Source organism: Centruroides sculpturatus, unplaced genomic scaffold (assembly GCF_000671375.1).
Source record: "Centruroides sculpturatus isolate CEXI.00-Female unplaced genomic scaffold, Cexi_2.0 scaffold548, whole genome shotgun sequence".
Taxonomy (NCBI): Eukaryota; Metazoa; Arthropoda; class Arachnida; order Scorpiones; family Buthidae; genus Centruroides; species Centruroides sculpturatus.
The window spans coordinates 92,709-107,728 of record NW_019384817.1 but is presented as its reverse complement, the minus strand read 5'-3'; the positions used below and the strand labels follow the sequence as shown (position 1 = coordinate 107,728).

General features: G+C 30.8%; 1 protein-coding gene across 1 annotated transcript in view; it reads left to right on the top strand.

Moving 5' to 3' along the window:
* Positions 1-15,020, top strand: part of LOC111629864 (serine-rich adhesin for platelets-like) — a gene marked incomplete at its 5' end in the record, with an annotated part of 115,231 nt that overhangs the window by 88,752 nt on the left and 11,459 nt on the right. The window lies entirely within an intron of this gene.

The window sequence follows — 15,020 nt, the reverse complement described above, 5'->3', positions numbered from 1 at the left end:
CACAAAGTCTGGGTACATAAGGATTAACACATACTTTTAAAACAAAATAATTTTATTTGATTCTAATATTAATAAATAACATTTTCAATATGATTTTCATCATTTTCAATACATAATTTGATGTGCCTTGCAAAATTCAGGTGAACTCGATTAAATAGGTCTGTATTGCTGTCGATTTCGGCACACTGACTGGTAATGGTGTCCACAAATTATGGCGCATCAAATTATGTATTGAAAATGATGGAAATCATACTGAAAATGTTATTTATTAATATTAGAATCAAATAAAATTATTTTGTTTTAAAAGTATGTGTTAATCCTTATGTACCCAGACTTTGTGAACATTCTCTTTATATATTGAACACAAGTGTACTCAGCAGTAACCAACACTTTATTAGTTGCTGAGGGAGTTTATTAAAAATGAACGTTTTCGATCTACTCAATAGATAGATCATCATCAGGTTAGAACATTTAAAATGGTATACAACATAAAATGGAACATTACGTTCAAAATTCAAAAACCAACAACATATCAACTAAAAAGAATAAAAACTATATATGATACATAAAATGTAAAAATAAATAATATACTACTATAGCTAAACCTTAATACAATCCACCATAACCAAATAGAAGTTACTAAGTTTCCTTTAAAGCGATTATGGATCGTATTTCGGTTCATGAGCTACTTGTGTAAAGTACTATCTTTTTATCGGATCACTCTACAACAATTCTTATACAGGAAAGAGCCGTTACCTAATGGGTACTTTATGCGGGTTTGCATTTATTGTTGCCAGGCCTGGACTTTTCGCGTGCACCAAAGTAAATTAAGGAAAAAATTAGTCAAAAATCAACAAAATATTTACTAAATATCTAGAAATACTATTTACAATATGTACAACAATCAACAAATTTATTCAATAAAATCAAATCCAAAGTCAACCCGACAAAACTCAATCTTATTCTAACTTAGAACTATTCTCCTTGGAATTCCGACAAAAATCAATCCTTAACTTAGGTACAGAATTTCTTATAACTGCAAATCCTAACCGTCACCTCAATTATACTAGGAACCTTTTTCTCAACTCAAGACTTTTCCTATTCCTCGATCCACAAATCGAATACTGCAATCGCCTTGGACTATTTCCTATTGGACACCTCGTTCACTGCTACTAGCACACCAACGCTTATTCTTTGCAGGAGCTCACCTCTCCCGTCTTCACTTGAGCTACGCTATTTATAGTCTAAGGTGACGTCACAGTTTCTAAGTGAGACACTCCCCTCATTTACATACTTACACGTAACAGTCACTTTTTTCTTGTTTATCTGGTAGCTTAATTCCCGACAATACTTTATTAACCTTTTACAGTCTTTTGTTGAACAATTATTGGGATATTTCCTTTAAGGTTTAACAAGTTCCTAAAAGTCTGTGGGGTCTATCCCCCCTTTCAGTGCGGGCTTACTATCTGCCGCTCGGGCGTGCACGTGAGTGTGAGTGTTAGCTATGGTGCTTTCTTTTTTTTCGTCGGTGAGTTGGTTTTATCTTCTCTTTTTAACTTTCTAAGGTGAAGGGTGAGGAAACCTTCGTCCTAACTAAACATAAGCTCCAAACAAAAATATAATAAAAGCAAAATAAAAGTAAATAAAAATAACGCTCGGACTTGGTTCCTTACACTTGTAAGCTTTTTAATGGCAAACTTCCGAGCTAAGGGAAGGCCCTCTGCGTCTCTGGCATTAATGCATCTTTCACCAAGTTTGCTTCTGTATATTTCCATTTTTTCGGCAGTTTTCGCTAAAGTTGGAGAGTGTACTTGTCTGACAACTTCTGCTTCCTCCCAGCCAACCACAGATTCTTTGGTTTGAGCCATCTGGGCCAATATCGTGTTAGATCCTTTTCTAACATCATACTTATGTTTTCTGATCCTTACCCTGAGGTTTCTCATTGTAACTCCTATGAAATCCTTTTTTTATCCTTAACTGTTGGTTCTTGTAGGAGATCCTATAAACTCCTGCTTTATCTTCTTTTTTTAATATCCCCTTTATCATTTCTTAGAATCTTGTACAGAAATCTTCCAATTCAGAGCTCTTTTCAATACCAATGTAGAATTTTTAAAGCCCACAATAGCCATCATGATGCCTCCTAAAATTTGCTGAATGTAAACCTCGTGTACTTGGTAGGAACAATAACAGAAAATCAGAAAACATAAGTATGATGTTAGAAAAGGATCTAACACAACAATATTGGCCCAGATGGCTCAAGCCCAAGAATCTGTGGTTGGATGGGAGGAAGCAGAAGTCTTCAGACAAGTATACTCTCCAACTTTAGCGAAAACTGCCAAAAAAATGGAAATACAGTAGTGCGTCGTTTATCCGAAAGCTGGTTATCCGAAGTCAGTTAACCGAAAGCATTCCAGTCAGTAAATTTAAATTTTTGCTAGTGCTGTGGCTCTTCAATCTTTGGCTATATCTTGGGCTACTCCAATATTTTTTTGTTAGTGTGTGTGAGTTTTAGCTGGCAGCACTGGCACTTTTGTGTAGTGTTTTTCTGTGAACTGTGTGTCGTGCTGAATTGAACACTTTTTGATACTAGATTAACTTCTAAAGTATAATTTTTTTTGTTTTTATATTTTTCAATATATTTATTTTGTTTGTAAAAAATAAAGAAATAATTTTTAACACTACAATAGCCACAATTATTATTTTAAAAAGTTTACGTTAGGCTTAACATCAACAAAAATTCAACGTGAAGCGACACGCAATGGAGAAAAATTTCAACATGGGGATAGGTTAATATATTTTTTCGTACATAATCGGTTATCCGAAAAATAAGTTATCTGAACAACCCCAGTCCCCAATTAATTCGGATAAACGACGCTCTACTGTATACAGGAGCAAACTTGGTGAAAGATGCATTAATGCCAGAGATGTGAAGGGTCTTCCCTTAGCTTGGAAGTTTGCCATTAAAAAGCTTACAAGTAGATCGTGAACCGAAATACAATCCATAATCGCTTTAAAGGAAACTTAGTAACTTCTATTTGGTTATGGTGGATTGTATTAAGGTTTAGCTATAGTAGTATATTATTTATTTTTACATTTTATGTATCATATATAGTTTTTATTCTTTTTAGTTGATATGTTGTTGGTTTTTGAATTTTGAACGTGATGTTCCATTTTATGTTGTATACCACTTTAAATGTTCTAACCTGATGATGATCTATTGAGTAGATCGAAAACATTCGTTTTTAATAAACTCTCTCAGCAACTAATAAGGTGTTGGTTACTAGATATATTATATATACTTGTGGCCCAATCCTTAAATATACAAGTATATTTAAGGATTAGGCCACAAGTGTATATAATATATTATAATATAAATATACTTGTATATTTAAGGATTAACATATCTAGATTATAGTAGTAAGTATTAAAACTAGTGATGTAACGGATATTCGGTTACTATTCGGTATTCGGCCGAATACCGAATACTTAATCATTATTCAGCCGAATACTGAATACCTAAAAACAGGAGTAAGAAATAACAAAAACACAGTAAATTAATCATTTTGGTGTTTAGATTTAATGTTATGGGGTTAGTGTTGTTTGTTTATATTTATTTATAACTTATAACATGACAAAATAAAAAAGAAAATAATATTAGTCACACGTATTCACAATTTATAATTACAAAGATCAGCACACGTGCACACATATTCGTTCGAGAATCGTCGCACATCTGAGGGTCTGACCCTGCCTATCCTTCTTTTTAAGCGCTCGTCTTTGCTCTTCCCTTTCTCTTTCCTCTATCGCTCTAATCCATGTATGCCTGTGCATACATCATAATACGCGCTCACGATACTTTCGATTCGTCACTTTTCCGTCGTAGAGTTCCCATTTTACAATTACGTGACTCAGCCTGGTGATAACGGAGAAAAGAGACAGATAGGACGTCGGTATAAGTCGCAGTTATGATTTCACAGATTTGAGACAGCTCTGTAGCTCGAACGGCCCCAGGCTTTCGCCCATGCACGCTAAGTGACTTTCATTACAAGCATGTAGCTTTCTGAAGTCTATGACAACAATTGTTTGGCATTGACGGCCGTGAATTTCGCGCCAATAAGCTGCCTCGACTCGTTCAATTATGTTATCAACTCAATTTCATATTTATTTTCGCATTTTCACTTTGCGATCCTTCTCTGTTCTTTTTCCGTTATTTACACGTGTAGGTCATTTCATTGTTATCCACATTTGATATCATCATTTATCACATACTACCATGACGCTGATGTCTGTCCGCTACAACTGTCAATAATTAACACGATTGGCGAAGCGTAGTGACAGCGGGCCAATAAAGAGCAGGGTCCTTGCCATAATGCGGTTTGCGCGCCAATTTTCGTACGTGCATTAATTGAGCCAAATAGTTTGGCCGAATATTCGGCTATTCGGCCACGCTCCTGGCTGAATATTCGGTTTGAGGCCGAATATACTATTCGTTGCAACACTAATTAAAACTTTATCACAAAAAAGAATATTTTAAAAAATTACTTCTACTGACACTTTTAATTTTTACTTAGAAATAGATAAATTCATTTATTATAAAGAGGACAAACAAAAATTTATTTGAAAAACACAGATATTTGTTTTATTTGGGTCTCTAATAAAAAACGACGAAACACCATTTTAAAGTGCATTTTTATTCAACTAATATATTTATAAATAATATGTAGCTCAAAAAGTAGCCAATGTGCCAAATGATATTTTTTATGCCAAACTAAAAAAAGGGTAGCCAAATTTGGTGCAAAGTAGCCAAATCTTGCAATGCTGGAAGGAATACTAAATAATGTTGGAGTTAGGACTCAAGGATGATAGACCCAAACGAGGGGAAAAGAGAGAAACAACAAAAGATAAAGAAGTGAGGAAGGTTGGAAAATTAAGGGTCGATATTTGCATAACAGAAGGTCTATTTAACCTTTCTCACTACTTTTTATCTTTTGGCATCTCTCTTTTTTCCCCAAATTTGGGACTATAATCTTTGAGTCATAATTCCAGCTTTATTTAGTATTCCTTCCTCATTCACACATTTCAAAGTATTTGAAAATATTTCCTTTTCACCCGAAAATAAAATATGTATAAACTTTATGAACTCTCTTTTTTGAGTTTATGCTGTTGAAATAAATAAATAAATGAATTTAAAAAATTTGTCAATTTTGTTTATTTATTGGGCCGCATTGGAACTTGTCTTGGGCCACATGCAGGCCGCAGGTTGGACACCCTGAGTTAAATAGTAATGAAAGTAGTTTTTCCCATTAGAATAATACAGGTTATTTATTAGTCTGAAATTAATTACTCTAAAGATTAACTAATTTTTGTTTACACATTTTTCTTTTAGAATTAACATTCATTACCACACTAGCTGGTTAAATGTAATAAAGACACTTGCAAAATCCCAACAAACTTTACTCTCACACAGTTTAGTCTATTTAAAAATGGACATCAGGTAAACTACATTGAGTGCAAAACTGAACAAAATTCATTAAATAGAATGGAATACAAATAAAAAATTTTCCAGACAACATGCATTATTTCTACTGGTCACCCCATGACCAAGTCTCAGGAGGCATCTACAATGACAGGGATGCTGCCTCCATACTAGAGAAGTCTGGGGTATACTCTATCCTGTTAGAAAACACATCTGGTTCACTCCTATGTAGTGGGTGTGAATGCCAGCATTCACACCCACTACATAGGAGTGACAACTAGAATGTTATCTTGCCCCATCTCTGAACACCAACATTTTATCAGGGCAGGCAGGTGTGACACTGAGCTAGCTAGGATAGTATTACAACATCAACACACCCTGCTGTGGGACCGTATGGCGATGTTCAGGTATTATAATAGAAGCTCTGCACATGCACTGTAAAATAATCTCACGTTTGCAACGTATTTTGTGCTGGGTTATGAAAAAATTATACAATCAACAATCTAAAAGGAAGTCACAAACAGAAAAGTATTACATTTCAAGCTTGAACCACATCCTCCATGCTGTAGATAAGGAATCAGTCTCTTTATAATTGATTGTCTTTTGACTCTTGACCACTCTATAGATTTTCACACATTCTATATATTTAACATATGGAGTTCATTGTTCAATGCAATAATCTTGCTTAATCAAAGTCCACAAGTATTATATACACAAATAAAATTGAATAAAGTTTACAGTCTAAGTAGAACTCCACAATGGCACTCAGGGTAAAATGTTAGCTGGCTGAGTACTGTTGTGGAGTTGTACTTAGGTCGTGGGCATAGGATTTGTTCCCAGCTAGTGCTGTGATTAACCGCATAGGGTTATATCTAAATTTAAATACTTTTGGAAGTGAAGGCTATCTTGGGGTCTGGGTGTGCAAATAGCAAGCACACTGCAAAGCAAGCAGAAGTTGCAAGCAGACCTGCCCTGGGTCATTTCTTTTCTTCCAGATGATTCTAAATTATTTATTAAATTATTAAAAGTATAATTATTAATTTAGTTAGGAAATGGTGCCTCTAGTAGCAAATTACTTAGTATTAATCATTAAATTAGCAGAGTTATAGACTGATTATTTAAAGTTGTCATTTTGTGATGTTTCTATATAAAATATTTTTGCATCATTTGTTATACTTAATTTATGTTGACAAAACTTTAACTACAACTGCAAAAATAACTGCAAATTTCAGTAAAAATATAAATAATTAAGGAAGTATACATGTATAAAGAGATCTGCATATATTTGTGTACAAAAAATTATCTGTCAAATATGTGAAAAGGTGTAAAACTGGCAGAGAAAGAACAAGGACAAATTGATATTTTATGGCCACAGTTACAAAACTATAGTGCTGTAGTTACCCAAATAGGAAAGAATCACACTGTTGTGAACAACTATATTGAAAAAGGTGATAAATAAAACGTGAAAAATAATGGTGGAAGACCTAAGTTTAATGGAAGATATAAGAGGCAAATTTTGAGGGTTGCAAGCAAGTGTGACATCATCATCAAAAATTGTGAATCAGTTAAAGTTAAAAGTTCATCCCTGAACTGTTCAAAGAGTGATAAAATCATCAGGATGACTTAAAAGAAAGAAATGGAAAAGAAAACCTCCCATAACTAAAGAACATAAAGCTGCAAGATTGACTAAAGCATTAGATCACATGTCTTGGGATACAGAATGGCAATAGGTTATTTTTTCAGATAAAAAAAAAAAAAAGTTCAATCTGGATGGTCCAGATGGTATGAACTATTATTTTCATGATTTGCAAAAGAAGAGATGATTTTATCTTGACAATAGATGGGTGGTGGTTCCATTATGGCGTGGGGTGTCATTTCTTGCAAGGGAAACTCACCTATTGAATTCATAAATGGACGAATGGATTCAAAAAAGTATTAGAAGCTGATTGAAATTACTTTACTTCTAAATGTACAAAAATTAGCAGGCAGAAAGTTTTATTTTATGCAAGACAATGCATCTGTCCATTCATCTTGCACCACAAAAAATTGGCTTCAGCAAAAACAAGTTCAACTGTTGGATTATCCATTTCAATCTCTAGATCTAAACCTGATTGATAATATCTGGGATGTGCTTACAAGAACTATATACACTGATGGAAAACAATACAGTTCAGTAAAAGACTTAAAAATTGAAGTGGAGAAAGCATGGGATGCTATACCACCTTCCATACTCAAAACATTTATTATGAATATGCCAGACTGCATTTTTTGAGATTATTCAAAACAGTGGAGGGTCCACAAGATTTTAATCTATTATTTGCAGTAATTTTTTTAGTTATATTTAAAGTTTTGTCAACATTAATTATCTGGTTTTCTACTTTTTGGAAGAACTATATACAATAATTAAAGAATAGTGTTGGAAAGTCTATTAATTTAATTTTTTAAAGCATATGAACATAATTTAACCAATAATTTTAATTAAGTTAGTTGTTTAGGTGGAATTTTTGCTTGTCTTTAAAGTTTTGTCCACCATTGTATGTAACTCAGATATGGATGAGTGGGGGTATACAGAAAAAATATACTATATTTGCAATTGATCAAACTTTCAGAAGAAATGGAAATTCTGAATGATTAGTGAGGAACATATAAACACATCTGGTATGGAAGTTCCAGATGATTATAAAGAAGAACAATAGTGAAAATCAAGTGATACCACTCACAGATGGTCTTATCAATCCTTGGGTAACAGAATGATACTTTTTTTTTTTTTTTTTCTGAAGTTTTGCTTAGTGAACCATGTTGTTTGTCATTGCTTTGTATGGTATACATGCAATTAATAAAATAATGTAATGTTCTAATACTCTATGCTGTATTTTATTCTTTAGTACAGTTAAGTGATCAAGGATGTATATTATTTAGTTTTCAGAGTGGATATGTGCAATGGCATTATGGAGAATTATAGGGAGTGGGATGGTAGTTGAAAAGCATAGAAATAGCAATCTGTAATTTATTAATGATCCTGTAACAAGTGATCTTTATTTCAGTCTATAATAGGTTTGAAGAAGTGGTAAGGAATTGGGTTACTGAACAGAAAGACAATGAAAAACACTATCTGATGATAAACTTTGAAATATTCAAAATATTTTAATTAAGTTTATATTATTTGACTATTTTAATTAGAATGACAAAACCATTAAAAATCAACAGAATATCCACTACCTCCAGTTCCCAAAAAATCCAGTCTACTGCTTTACTTGGAGAGTTTTTTTTTATATTATTGATCTTCAAATACCAAGCCATTTGTCCATAATTAGATAGTTTTTGATATTTTTGAAATGAGAAAACAAAAATAGATCCTTTAGACAAGGTAAGAGTTTATAAAATCTCTCTAAGAAAAGAGGGAAAGTGAAGAAAGAGTATATGAAGGGACTGTGAGATGCAACTTAAGGAAGAGGATCAGGAAATATCAGGAAAACACAAAAAAAAAAAAAAAAAAAAAAAAGGCAGAATAGGAACAACCTTAGCAGCAGAACTATATAATAGGGATGTAGAGGTTGAGTAGGATAGTACAAAAGTTAGTAATAAAAGTTAAGGAAAGGGAGATCTCTTGATGGCAGAAAATGTAGAGATTTATCAAATCTAATACATTTCTAAAGCTGTTGTAAGTTACACATTCATATTCAGGTACTCACAATAAGTTAACTTTTCAATTGAAATTTTATACACTTTGAGACAGTTTAAATCTATATATATAAAATTGCTTGTCCTGACTGACTCACTCACTCACTGATTCATCATCGCCCAGAGCAAACCGCTGAACCTAAAGAGGTGAAATTTGGTACATGGTTAGGGTACGTCGTGGAAACGCACACTAAGAAGGGATTTTTCAAAATTCCTTTGCGGGGGGAGAGGATTAAGGCTTAACCAGAAGAACGGTTTCTACTGTACTATTTTAGATGCAATTTTTTGTTTTTATCTGTGTTGTGGTAGGGTATGCCATGGCAATAACACTTGGAAGGGATTTTTCGAAATTCCCCAGCAGGGGAGAGGGAGAGCATTAAGGCTTAACAGGAAGAATGGCTTCTACTGTACTATTTTACATGCGATTTTTTGTTACGTTTAGTCTTCATTATGTACTTAAGTGTATTAAATTAATAATATTTTGGACATTGTTATATAAATATTTTTATATATTTCGATTTTTTAACCAAATGTTCAAATCTTTTTAAATTCGAATTTGTTATTGCGTATTGGTTCAATTATAGAACGATTGTAAACGTTCCAGAAAATTGATCAGATTGAAAATTGTTTGTTTGATTCTCGGCAATTCTCATCATTCTCAGTGGTAGGTGTTATATAACAATTACTATGGTTGTTGAAATACTGAATATAAATGGGGTTTGCTTGCAAAACCTCTGCAGGAGAAGTCACGGGTAACAGCTAGTTTGGGAATATATTTAGAGATCCAAAATGGATATTTGTTGATCACTTCACTAAATTTCTGAAAGTATTGGTTACTCTTTTTTGGTATTGACCAGACAGTTAAGTATCTGATCAATTAAATAAAGTTTAAAAATTTTCGAATTCTTTGAATATGAATTTTAAAATCTTTTAAGTTATATAAATATGTATTGGTTTTAATAAATTCAAATGTCAGTATTAAAAATATATATATAATAATTAAAATTAATGCAATTGTTTTATAAAAATGCTTTCAAAATTTACAAATATTTTGTGAAACTAAAGGTAAAATGTATAATCTAAAATATTGATATATAATTTGTTATTCTAGATTATATAGAAAAAATTCTCTCATAAAACTGGAAAAGAAAGAAAAATCAGTCTGGTACACATCAAAAATATGTAATTAGATTAGATAACTATAAATATCAATATAACAAAGGATTCTTAGTTCTATAAATGTATTCTAAAATATAAGCATCATATTTTCTTACAATCTACAATCTAATATCAAAGTATAATTGAATTTACAAATAAATTACTCTAAAATATTAAATATTAATCTTAGAATTAAATTCACAAATTATAATTTTTTTTATTTGTTGAACCTTGAAAACTTTATTCATGTGGTGTCATTGCTTTTTTTTCTTAATTTAACAAGTATCTAGAATTTACCATATTTCTAAAAATATTAATGTAATGTTATTAAAAAATTTTCAAAAGGATTTTTTAATATGCTTTATAAAATGGCTAAACAGAAATTTTAACTTACAATTGAATTTTAAATTCATTTTTAGGAAAGTAATAATATCAAATTCATTATTAGACAGCAGACATCTAGGCCCTTATAAGTGGCATTTTAAACACTTAAAATAAGCTCTTAAATTGTGTTGTTTAAGCTTTATAAACAAAAAATAGGTAGTCAAAATTTGCACAATGAACAATTAATGTACTTATCAGGAAGATGAATTTTTTATTTAACATATATATTCCAAATAAAAATGTACGTATTCAGAATGATGCAAACACAAAAGTAGACAAACAATTATCTTTACATTTTTTTATTCACTCTGTTTCCCATAGTTAGCTTTATAATATATTACAAGCACTTTTTCCAAATTTTCAATAGAAAAGTTGCAAAGTTTAATTGATGTACACACACTCAGCAATAGTATATAAATCAAAAAAACACAACACCTTAATTTGCTGAGAAAAAAAAAAAATTTAATGTAAAGCTAACGTTTTCAGCCAAATCAGTTTGGCTGAAAACGTTAGCTTTACATTAAATTTTTTTTTTTTTCTCAGCAAATTAAGGTGTTGTGTTTTTTTGAGTTGCAAAGTTTGTCACTGAGAATTAATTTATACACAGAGAAAGAGTGTTCTACATCTACTGAAGATAATGAACAGTATTTCAACCTTGGAAGAAGATGAACTGGGAATTCACTTTCAGTTTTGCTCTTCTTTCCTGCCAAAATATCAGCCACAACAAATAAGCACTTTAATCCAAGTCTCTTTTGAAGCATTCTTTCTTCACTTTTTTTGCAGCAGTGCCTGGTGCATCACAAAGTTTCTGGTTTGCTCTGTTGAGGAGATCAATTTGTTCATATGTAGGTTTCCCACTACTTTCAAGAGCAGTAATATTATCTGCAATGAATGTGAAATAACACTTGATGTACACCAACTTGTTCTGAACATAAATGTCATTCAAAATTTTCTTGGCTTTAGTTACACAAACTGCATTTTCCGCTAAAGTGGCCAGAAGTTTATTGATATCAAAGAAATGTTCACTGTAGTAGTTAGTACAAAATCTTAGCCATGTATATGCTAAGGGAAAAATAGGCATTTGCCTAAAATTTGCTGTCTAAAAATGACAAATAAAGCATCTCTAATGCTATATTTATTAAATAAAAGCATTTATTTAAAAATATTTCTTATAGTTTTAAGTTTATTACTATAAAATTGCATCAGGGGATGTAATTCATTTCTGTTATTATTGCATTCTAATTTTTTCTGCTTGGAATATGCATCCACTGGGACTTAAATACAAATAATCAATAATAATAATAAAATGAATTTGTCTGATTGCATTTTCATGAAAAAAATGAAACTTAAGCAGTTTAATTTAAGAATTAAAGTAAACCTTTGCGGAAAATGAAACAAAAAATTAATAAAAACTTTTTAAAAATATGAAAACAGATTAAACTTTGTGTTTTAGGCAAAAATAGGCAGCAACGTCAAAGTAAGCATTTTTAGGCATTATAAAATACCATTGTTTCGGTCTAAATGTTTATGAAATGTGTTCATACAAAATCTTAGCCATGTATATGCTAAGAAAAAAAATAGGCATTTGCCTAAAATTTACTGTCTATTCATTATATAGATCTATCGTTATTAATGCTATTTTAAGAGTTTTCATACTTAAATGTATAAATTTAAACTTCATGACTTCTTTATCATATAAAAACTATTTTGTAGGGATATAGGAAGTACTGAACATAAAAGATATAAGTTAAAAATAGTTTTAAAGTTAGTCAAAAAGTTTTAATATTTACAAAATATTTGTGTAAGAAGTGTTTATAATATAGGTAATTACTTCAAGTCCATGAAGAAAACTGAACTTCTTTATTTAAATTATTGATTTAAGTGATATGTTTATACCAGTAATTGTTGTTATTAAAATAAAGCTTAAAATTTCTTGAATTTGTTTACTTTATTCAGTAATAATTATTTCTTCATTTAATTGCACTTCACTTTTCAATTTCTCAGATATATCATCCCTTAAAGTATTTTTAAGAGCTAATCTTATGTTTTCTAATCATTACAAAACTATTTCAAAGGAAAATCAAAACATTTCAATCAAAACATTTAACTCCATGTCTAAATGGAGTTAAATGTTTTGATTGAAAATATTCTACTATATAGTAAGAACCATAAATTCTCAAGATTTAGACAAGTTATATTAATTATGGAATATATGTAAGTTATTGATGAACAGGGCCTTTTTACAGCTGGAATTCAGTGATATGCTGTACTGACAGATAGCATAAAAACATATCAATAACCAGTACATAGTACCTACAATTGCACATTAAAAACAAGGAGTACTGAGAGTAATTTTTTTTAAAAAGAGCACTGCTGATAAATGAAAAAAATTGTTCATTGAGTTGGTTAAAAAATCTGCAGAACTTTTATACTCACCTAATATATATTAAGTTATGCCCTTCAATTTTATAAAAACTATCATCAGATTACATCAAAAAGTAAAATAAAATGGAATAAATTTTCTTTGTTTTGTTAAAGCAGTCTGTTTCTGTAAAAGACAGTATTTTTGTTAAACAGAGAGAAAATTTATTTTATGATTATTTGATTCACAGGTTAATATTAGATAACATGATTAGATGATACTATGTATTTTCTAAGAAAAGGAAACTGAGCTCCTCAGCATAGATTTTTGTTTCAGCTTGACACAAAAACACAACTGTGGTGATATGTTTCTAATGTTCTGTCTAAAAGTTTATAAAATCCACAAATATGAGATGTGCATGTCCATTGTCATAGCAACAAAAATATTTAAACACCCATATGTACTATATAGCTAGTAGCCTACCAACTCCAATAACTGTTTAAAACATTCATATGCAGCTGCAGGACACATATTTGCAAGTTTTTAAAAGTTAATTTTGTCACATCATCAAGCATGTTAAATACCTGTCATAAAGATTAAAATAAAAAGTTGTTGTAGAGATCAACATAAATTAACAGTAATCGTAAACTCCATTGACAAGTGTGCACAAAAACCAGCAACCTCCCAATAGAGTTTACATGGAGAAATTTAACCTGGAATATCTCAGTCCATTGATTGAATTTCAAAATTCTGGCCTTGTCAAGGCCAATGTCTTGATGAAGTCTTCAGTTGTACATATTTACAAGAAATATGTTAAATGGGTAGTGACTGATTTTAACTTCAATCACAGACAAAACACTTTCTGACTTATGAAGAGCTCTGCTTAATTAACAAAAAAGAAAGAAAATTTATTTCATGATTATTTTTTAATATTTGATTCACAGGTTAATATTAGATAACATGATTAGATATCATTCCTAAGCATGAATTGAAACTTGATAATAAATGTACGTAGTTTCAATTATGATTAGGAATGATGATTCAATTATGATTATCTTGATGTTAATCTTATGGTACAAATCAGTTTATTTTTCCATGTTCTGTTTCATAAATTTCATAAATTAAATTTTTGATACTTATTTTCAAATGCATCTTAGCCACTCAGCAGTGAGTGACGAATATATTCATCAAAGGTGATCGTGTGGCAGTGGTGAGGGACAAATATATTTGTCAAATTCTTTTGAGGGGTATTGCCAAAAACTAGCCTAAAACTACCATGAAAAATGAATTATGTAACAATAAAAAAAGACTTTTCTTTACTAGACATAACTGTTTACAAAATCTTTTTTTGAAACAGTTATGAGAAATAACGCATGAAAAAATACTCTAAAAATTTTGCACGTTTATTCTCCACTACTAAACAGTAGCACCATACCTGACTATTCCATTTTTGAAAGGTTAATATTTTGAGTTTTACAGTTATAATGAAATATTACAGTAATACCCCGAACTTACGCAATAGGTGGGACCGAGCGATAACTGTGTAAGTTGGGGTATAATTTCGCATATAAATACATACAAATAATTTTTAATTGGGGCCGAAGACTAAAGAAAAATATAATTTAGAAAAAAATGATTAATAAAATCTTAGATAATACATGTGTAGCCTATAACAAATTATATTATTATACAATTTTTCACATTTACTTGATTATCAGACCGTAATTTTAACATTGTTTCCATCTCAGGGATAATACTGTGACGTTTACGAATGATGCTTGAATTTAAAGATTGAGCATTTTTTACAGCTTCATGAATTCTTTCTTTATCTTTTATAATTGCTCTGACTGTCGATTCCGGTAGATCAAACTTCTTTGCCATTTCACAAATTTTAATTTTTGTATTGAAGTCTTTAATAATGTTAACTTTACATCCCAAAGATAAAGTTTTTCTTTTCTT